Source organism: Notechis scutatus, chromosome 4, assembly GCF_049901735.1.
Source record: "Notechis scutatus isolate UNSWTSFEM ecotype Mainland chromosome 4, rNotScu1.2, whole genome shotgun sequence".
NCBI classification, from domain to species: Eukaryota; Metazoa; Chordata; class Lepidosauria; order Squamata; family Elapidae; genus Notechis; species Notechis scutatus.
In genome coordinates this window covers 56,574,787-56,584,594 of record NC_142012.1, presented here as the reverse complement: position 1 = coordinate 56,584,594, position 9,808 = coordinate 56,574,787, and the positions used below count along the sequence as shown (strand labels likewise).

General features: G+C 41.6%; 1 pseudogene; it reads right to left on the bottom strand.

Annotated features, from left to right (window-relative positions):
• Window positions 1–6,014: 6,014 nt before the first annotated feature.
• Window positions 6,015–9,057, bottom strand: LOC113417120 (serine/threonine-protein phosphatase PGAM5, mitochondrial pseudogene; annotated as a pseudogene).
• Window positions 9,058–9,808: the final 751 nt, after the last annotated feature.

The window sequence follows — 9,808 nt, the reverse complement described above, 5'->3', positions numbered from 1 at the left end:
ATTTGTTCAATTAATTTGCCACCCATCTTGCTGTGGGGCTACTCTGGGTGGTTTACCCCAATAAACTGATAATAATAATAATAATAATAATAATAATAATAATAATAATAATAATAATAATAATAATAATAATAATAAAGTAAACATAAAAATAATGAAGCAATAAACAAAAACCATAGAAGTACAATAACATGCAATTAAAAAGATGGTTGGATGAAACAAATAAGTTGGGACAGCCCTAGTCTTATCAGCAGTAGTTGCAATAAAAAAGTACTATTATTTGTACAGGGTGATTACAATTACTCGTAATGTTATGACTGCTCACTGTACATGCTATTTTTAATTTATGGCGCAGTCCAATGTGAGCTATTTAGAAGACATTCTCAGCCTGAAGCCTTATTTGTATAATTAATGTACAGTATTAACTATAAAGAGAGAGAAGGAGGGATGTGGGAAAAATGCATGACATCAATAGTTTAAATTTTAAATGAATGTGAAAATTTATAGCCTATAGATTTGTCAAAGATTATTTACTGCCCTATAGCTAAATAGATCATCTGTTTACTGCCACAGTATGAATCCTAAGGACAGATTGCAAGGCGAGGTTAGACTAAAATGGATGGACCTGTTTGAATTCCATCTCATTTGTTACATGTTAATTTCATCCAATTCCAGCTATTGGATTCAAGAATGGGGATCTTCACAAAGATAAGAGTGTTCAGGCATTTCTGGATAGATCTCGGTTCATTTCTTAGGTGGATTTTGGTCAGAAGTAGGAAAGATTTCTTTTAGCCCTCCAGGTGTCAAAGCCTAAGTGAGATTTCCCATTCTCTGTTCTAGAAGAAGTTCTAATTTCTGAAACCAATCCAATCACTGCAAATATTCGAACAGCGTAGCCTTTATCTCTTGTGGGACACTTCTGATTTGGGCGAGGAGAAGAGGATCCATTATGTAGATAGTCAGGATAGGAAAGGTTTTAACTTTGAGGGATCCAATGCAGAAGTGGGCTTCAAAATTTTTAGAAACCAGTTCTATGCCTCGTTGCTTGGTGGGAATGGCCATGGTGGGCGTGGCCTAGTTGGTTTTCTGCACCACGGTGGGGGTAGGGGGCGTTTTCACTCTCCATGGGCTCCGGAGGCTTTCCTCAAACCTCCGGGAGGGTGAAAATGGCCTCCCTGGGATCCGGAGACTCTCTGGAAGCTAGAAATGGGCCCATTTCCGGCCTTCCCAAACTTACGAGAGGCCCGTTTTTTGTTCTCCCCAAGCCTCCATGCGGGCCCTGTACTTACCTGGCATCCAAAATGGGCCATGTAGGGATTCCTGGGGGGGCGAGGTGGGTCGGCGGGGCCAGCCAGGGGTGGGAGTTCTCTGAATTGCACAGAATCTTGCTAGGGGCTCTCCTGATCCCGTGAAAAACCCCAGCAGCCTACCACTGATCTAATGTTCTCCCACTTCCCCTTTGTGCCTTTGGATGGGAAAATTTAGCTGACGTCAGCCTAAAACATATGTGCTCAATCCACAATTTATCATTCATAGGTAAAATAGTCGAGGGTTTCATGTGCTGCTCCAAGTGTATTTAGGTTTTGTGTTCTACAAATAGCCCTCAACTTACAACAGTTCATTTAGTTACAAGGCGCTGACGAAAGTTATCTATGACCATTGCAGCATCCTCATGGTCACGTGATCAACATTTGAATGCTAAGCAACTGGTTCATATTTATGATGGTTGCAGGTCCCAGGGTCATGTGATTCCCTTTTGTGACATGCTGAGAAATAAAGGCCATGGAGAAGCCAGATAGATGCACGTAACAAGCATGCTATAACCTAACTGTCAGCATTCCAGCAAACCTCCATTCCAATCAGTAACTCCGAGACAAACATATCTCAAAGGTACCTTGATTAGAATAGCACCTGTCATGCCCCTGGTGAAGACTGATTCTGAGGGAGAGGAGGAACAGCCGACGGGGAGTGGGGGTGTGGCTCCAGAGGTTGTGGAGGAGGCTGGGGAAGGGCAGAGGCCGGCTGAGCAGTCAGAGGAGGACCCAGGCCCATCCCCTATACATCCTAGGGAGGAGAGGATAAGGGAGAGAAGTGGTCTCCTCAGGAGGAGACAGCCTTGATCCTCTTCATGGGCTGCAGGTGTGAGAACTGCATAAGAGTTTGGACCTGCATACTGGTGAATGCTGGAAACAAAGCGTGTTTTATTTTGGTCTGAAGTTATCTTGGCTGGCGTCATTCCAACAGGCTCTGCCTTGTTATCTCCTTGAATTTGGTAATTACTTCTCTTGTTCCGTTGTGGAAATTTCATCATTGTAGTTTGTTTGGTTTGTTATTTCACCTCTATCTGCTCATTAAGTTTGGACTGTATTGCTTTCTTTTGAAGACTATTTTTGAGTACGTTTTATCTCCAACTGAGTATTATTGAATAGTGGGGCCAAGTTGGAGGCATTAAAGGACATTTATTTACGTTTTGTATTTCGTTACATTTGTGGTACACTCTGGGTCATCACAACACCTGGCACATCTGTGGAAACCTGAATCTAAAAGTTTTTTCTGCCTCCCACAACTTCCCAAACTACAAATCCATCCCCCCTTGGTCGTCAACACATAACATGGTCCAATCACAATCAGTCCAAAAGTAAGACCCTTATTTCATCCTACGCCATACTCAATGACCTTGGACTAACAAAAGAATTTTACTTTGTCTACTCAGAGCTACTCAATTGAAATCACCCCCCTTCCACTCTCCCAGGCTATGTGGCAGCATGGAATATGGCTTCCAAAGCTGACACTAACAACTGTAATGATTCACTTAACAACTGTGGCAAGAAAAGGTCGTAAAATGGGGCAAAACATATCTTACTTAACAACAACAATTTGGAGCTCAATTATGGTTGCAGGTGGAGTGGAACACCTGCATTTTCAGCTCATTTGCCATTGCTGTTAACCTTAGTTCAACAGTCTCCAATCTTAGATTCTTCAACATGGCAGGTTCAAGTTTTTTTGCTCACTTTATCAGAATAATTCTCTGCATGAGTGTGAGTTGGTTTTTTTTTTCTTTTTAACACTTTGGCAGAATTATTTTGGTTCCCAATTACAGTAAACTGTTCACTGTAACACAAACAGCTATTTTCCTTTACATTCACTAATTACAAAACAACATTCTCACCAAACAGAAAAAGAAACCCGCATAAAAGATGATGCCGAAGTACAAAATATGTTGCGTTGTGTGCCACTGAACACAGAGCTGGAGGTGGGAGAAGGCTTTCCACGAATAGCTTGGGACAGATTTCAAACAATGCTAAACGTGCTCGCTGTTGTGTGCGAGATAAGCTTTAAAGCATTTGGCTCAAATTCATTACAATGCCATGATGTGGGGCTGTTTTCTGAGATGAATGTTTAGTGATTTGGGGTTAAAAAAGAAGAAGGTAAAAGTGTGCATCTGCATAAGTTAAGTTATATAAACAGGAAACAAACCTTACACTCAATTGCACTGATGTTGTTGCCTAGTTGAATAGTGAAACATCTGTAAGAAAATGAGACTCAGGGAACATTACAAACATGACAATCCTCCTCCTCCTCCTCCCTGAAAACTCCTCTCTCTTCTAGAACCGATGATTTTACTAGTTGAGTAATGAAATGTTTGCAACAAAACAGTTTTCCTCCTCCTCCTTCTCTTCCTCCTCCTCCTCCTCTCCTCCTCCTCTTACCTCCCTCCCTCCTTCTTCCTCCTTGTCTTCCTTCTCCACTTCCTCTTTTGCCACCTCCACCTCCACAAACCACTCTCCATTTTAGCATTGATCATGTTCCTTGTTGAGTAAAGAAATGCCTCCCAAGAAAACAACTAAGCTCAGTGAGCACCTAGAAATCCATGTTTAAATCTTCCTCTATATATTTGTCCAATCTATGAAATGAGGCTGTGTAGAATGTAGCACTCTTAAGTGAAATATGTGTTGGGTTAGCCTCAATTACTTTTATTATCATTGTTTTGGTTATTTTATTATCTTCTTATTTCTTTTTCCAAACAAGGCTATGTTATATTCTTTGAGATTTTCTTTCATTTTAGTTTTTATTCAAACTGTAAGTTGCCCAGAGTTCTTCCTAAGAATTGGGTGACCATTAAAATCAAATGGAAGGAAGGAAGGAAGGAAGGAAGGAAGGAAGGAAGGAAGGAAGGAAGGAAGGAAGGGAGGAAGGGAGGAAGGAAGGAAGGAATGGTCAGAATAGACTTATTTCAGTCTAGAGTCAGACTTCATCTTGGCAGTGAATTGGGATTCTCCCAGTAGACTAACTTTCTTTGATTAACCTTTGATATCATTAACCAGGTAATCCTCTTGGAGTGATCTGATAATCGGAAGTAATAGGGCAAGAATTAAGGATTCCCAGAGAGCAATCTGGCAACTTCTTACTACACACTTTCAAGTGTCTAATGTGTTTCTTCCTGAAAAGGTGCTTGTCCTTAGTCATTATGAAGCCATTGGATGTGCTGCCATCTATATGCTAATGATTCACACATTCTCCTCAGAATGAGGTCAAGCTAAGTAGGTATTGGCTAGGTGCTTTGAGACAGTAATTAGTTGGATATGGACCAAAAAATTGAAAATGCTGTGGATTGATGGTTTCAAGATCTAGGAATTAGAATAATAACATTTTATTCAAAAGGAATAGATACCCAGGTGGAATAAAATGGGATTTACTATTGGGTTCTATCTTTTCAAAGGAGGCTTAAGTGGTTAGAATGGCATACTTTCAACTCTTAACTTTTTTGAACCTTCTTGTTGGAAAGAGCACTGGGATTTGGCAGAGGCAATTAGCTTAAGTAGCAATAGTACTTAGACTTATATACTGCTTTTACAGCTCTTTTTAATCAGTTGACAGAGTCAGCATATTGCTTCCAACAATTTGGATCCTCATTTTACTGACCTCGGAAAGATGATAAGCTGAGTCAACCTTAAGCCCCATCAGGATTGAACTCCAGACCATGGGCAGAGTCAGCCTGCAATACTGCCATGAAAATAAATTCAAATTTTGTTTTCCTAAATATACTAAGACAGATAGAAATAACTTATATGTTCCACACCAGTTGACATAGATCCATGAGTGTCTTCTCTGACCACAGAATAACCCCAAAATCCTGCTATTCCATTTCTGAAATTCCCCAGCAAGCAGGAAGATAACAAGATTCATGAGAAGGATGGAATCTGCCTAGAAGTGGCAGTTACTGGTTGAGAGTTCAGTTTATTTTGCTGTAAGAACTAAGTACAGAAGGATCTCTGCACCTTAGAGGAACAGAATAGCTTCTTCTTACTTCTAAATTTTATGGTGCTTTAGTGGGATCAAGTGATAAAGAGTAAGCTGTAACAATTATTAATGGCCGAGAAAGCTAAGAAAGGCTTCTGTTTGGGGTTTATTTATTTTTAGGACTAGAGCCTTGTAGTGAAAATCTCAAATAAAAGACCAAGTAACTAGACAGGGCTTGAAGAGAGAAGACAATTGTTGGCTTTTGTTCAGGCATTGCTTTGGATGACAACTGTCTTAACTACAGATGCCACCTCCAATGTTTTTTCTTAAAGTATATTTTCAGTGCCCATGTGAAAATTGGAGCTGCATAATAAGAGAAGGTGCTACTTTTAATTATTTCATATTTATTGGATCTGGTGGCTTCTGGATTTATACTGATTTTAGGACCCAACATGTATCACTGGACTTCTTCATGGTATTTCTGTCTTTTTTCCCTCCCAAAATGTGAAAGTCAAAGAAAAAAGGGGAAAAAATTCTTAGATAGCTTTAGGTGAGTCGCCAACAGCATGATTGTTTTGAAGGAAGTCGGTCTTCTCCGATTCTCTCAACGGTCAATATTGCCTGCCATAATCTACTAGAGCAAAATCTTAACATGTGATAAACAGCCTGAGACAAACAAAGTTGAGGGAACCTGCAGCTTTTGAGGGAAAGGGTTGGCCATTTTTGAAAGTACTTTTGTCCTCTTAGTTGGCAATCCTCCCCATTTACATGAGTCAATTGCAGGTGATCTTCTCAGGTGACATAAATGCCATGTCACCAAGCAGGTGAAGGGCCACCTTCCCATTGGGGCAGATTACCAGGTGGGCAATGCTGTCATTATTGAGGGAAATTCAAAGCCAACCTTTTGGAGGGAACTGCAATGTTCCGCAGACAATACAGCAAATAACTTTGCATGACAAACAAAGGTTTTGTAGCTGTCCTCTTCCTGTTTGCAATCAGCTTTGTGAACGTAGCTTTGGAAGGCAGCCTCAAGGTAAACACCATCTTTGTAACACACAACTTCGGGCTTCCAGTGAGAATGGGGAGGATTGGTTCAATGGGTATTCCTTCGCACAGGAGATCCGTGCTCAGCTCACCCCGAGAAAATGTTTGCTAATAATGTCGGTTGTTTCCGTTGCTCTGGCCATTGAAGAATGGACAATTTTATCAAATTTCAGTCCCAGGCTTGCAAGTCTCTTCCTGGTTAGCTCGGCTTGCTCAAGGCCCAGCTTATTTAAGACTCCATGTTGCCCATCCAAATTGTGCTGGGAATGATGGATGAGGAATATATGCCTGATAACTTTTTTTCTATAGTAGGTCAAGCAAGAGGGTGCTTCCTGTTCATTGGTCTCTTCATTTTTCTTCCTCAAGTTGTTATGAGCCGAGGGCTCTCTCCTGTCCCAGTTGTTATCCCAGTAGCCACTCCAACCAAGCGGGCACGGCCAAGATGGTGGGCGATGACAGCAGCAGTAGCCTCGGTGGTGGCCCCGCAGTTGAGGATATGAGGGGGATCTGGGGCTTCCCCACTCTCTGCTGAGGTAGTTGCTGTTTCTGGATCACCATGGTGGAGAAGAGGATGAAGCTGCCTGTCAAGTCACAGGCTGCAGTGGCCAAGGCTGTTGATGGGCCAAAACATCATGGCAGCTGACTGCATGAGGGGCACTCATGTGGCCAATGGCTTCCTGCCATGGACAGGGTGCATGGACCCTAATAATGCATTCTAACAATGGGTGTCATGCCACCATTGGAACCTGAATCTGCAGAGAAAGACGAAACAGAACTGGAAGCTGACAGAGATCGAGGGGGTGACTTCGTTGGATTGGGAAGAAAATGGGGACCAGGCCCAGTCAGGCCAGAGCCTTTCAGGATTGGGATAGCTTATAGGCAGGGACAGGGGAAGCAGGATGACCAAGGGAAGCTAAGCAGTGGACATGAGAGACAGAGCTCAGGCGATGAGCAGGGACCGCCCCCTCCTGATCTAAGAGCACAGAGAGTGGAGAGAAGGTGAGAACAGCACAGACTGACCCAACTACTCGGGAGGAGAGCACCCCACCCCATTCCACAAGGCACATCTGGGGACTGAGATTTAAGGAGATCATGTGAATCCCTGGAGTGTTGAGTGCCAAAGTTTGAACTTTCCCGGATTCCTTGCATTCTTTCTGAATTTCTTGCTTTGCAGCTTTCACAGCATTGGGTTGGACTACTTGCAGCCAGAGGCTGCTTGCGGTGTGTGTGTGTGTGTGTGTGTGTGTGTGTGTGTGTGTGTGTATCATCACTTTGCTCCGGGACTTGCCAGAAATGTGGGAGCATCTGGGGAAATTTGGAGCAATAAAGGGGTGTTTTAAACTGCCAACTGCCTGTTTTACCTCTGTGCTGTGCCCTGGGTCATCACAGTGGGTGACAGGAAATTCCTTTTGGTAAAGAGTAGATTCAACCGACATAATTTTTACTTCTTTTTTTATAATGATTAAAGAGAGCAGGGGGTTGGACTAGAAGACCTCCAATGTCCCTTCCCACTCTGATTATTCTGTACAAATCTCCCAACTCAACCTAGCCTTACCGGCTTTTTTTCTCAGTCAAACAACTTTATTCTGAAAAAAAAAAAAAAAAAAGGCAACATACCTATTCGGGATATTTTTGGCATTAACTAATTTTTGCACATATATATTTTGCCTTAATCTAAGGAATGAGCTATATAAAGCCAGCTCTCTGTGGTAAATGGTAGATCCAAAGAGGACCTTGTACCCAAAGTCATTTTTTGTGTGTGTGCCTGACAGAACACTTCTTCAAAATCCCTTTACTATCAGAAGGTCATAGTACTGTACATTCTTTTATACAAAGGAATTTCTTCTCTGGAACGCTGAAATTAAAATGAGTTTTCTTCTTTTCAATTCAGTGTGTCTCATGCTCAGAGGAATTAGTCTGCATCTTCCAAAAAAAAAATTTTTTTTTTTCTCCAAAGTCCAAGCAAGGATATTAAGCCATGGAAGGATGAAAAAAAAAAAAAAAAAAAAAAGAGGCAGTCCTTTTTTTGTCTGGTGATCTCCAAGAGATTCAGTAAAGTCCTTCATAACAACTTCTCATTGCTCCTGGGGGAACCAAAAGGCTGTCATGTTCTTATGAAACACCCACAGAGCAGACCTTGTTATTGTACCTGTGCATTCCCTTCCTCTTGACAGATTGGGTTGAAATGGATTCAAAAACTGTAAATATCAAGATGAATGCACCTGAGCAAGGAAATGTCCTTGAAAACTTAACGGGATATTGGTCTGGCTTTCTAAAGGCCATCTCCCTTTGCGTCTGGTTCTTTCGTTAAACAACAATAACCACAGATAGATAGATCACTCATGTGAGTGTCAAGAAGCAAAGATGCCCCCGTTTCTAAACTACTGCGGAAATCAATTGCAAACGAAAACAACAGAGTAGGATTTTGGTACCCAAGGTCTCACCTAAAGATTAATGGAAAAGCTCTGATTAATTATAATAGGTGTTTAGGAGAAGCTTTTTGGTCCCCTTGGTCCAGTGGTGGGATTCAACCGGTATAACAACTGGTTCGGTGACCACACGCAGTGTTAGGAATGTAAGTCACCTAACAGTTATTTGGGTTGGAAATATATAAACTAGGATAGACATTTTAATACTATGTCTTTAAAACTGTAATTGGGTGGTTTCTCAAATGGCCATAAGATGGAGCCAGAAACCTGGGTTGTTTAGTCTCAGAAGAGAGTCTCAGTGAGTGTGTGAGTATCTGTTACTTCTGTTGGAGAGAGTTGTCATTCCGCCTAATGACTGTTACTAATCGTTGATGTAAGTCTGTTATTGAACTGTTTTTGATACTGGACTTTGATATTTGGATTATCCCTGAACTGAACACTGACTGCTTTACCTGTGAATGACTTGGACTGCTTATCTTGGACTGTGCTTAAACGTTTATTGGAAGTAAAAACCTACATTTACTGTACAGTGTATCTGTGTGCTGTTTGTGTGTTATTTTTCACTACTCTCACTACGTCTCCCTGTATGCGCTCATTCTCCTAACGGGGGAATTACCTCAACACGCAGCATTTGAAAAATGTCCATTTTCAGCTCTAATACATACCTTCTACTGCAACCCCGGTGAGTAAAACAGCTGAGCACGGCAATCCGTTGTGCCAAGTGAATCAGCTGGGCTGCAAAACACGGAAATATAGGACAGACTAGGGCCGCGGTCGGCAATAGCTAAATTGCTATTTTTCCGACCATCATCTGTTCTGCTATGCCAGGAGATTTAGATTACCTAGGAAGCAGGAAATGGTTGGATTTCTTGCTTTCTAGCTAGTATTTAGATCTTTGGCTCTGCTTTTTAGCACAGCCAAACCTCCCTTAGGACTGAAGGTTCTATAATTCATTTGCAGACTCAGATGGCAGATAGATAGATCTCTGAATGAATCTGTGAGCAACTCAATTTGCCTGCCTGCTTTGCCTGATTTTGGGTAAAAGTTGCTCCTTTTTTATAAAAAATAATAATCAATATTTACATACATGGTGT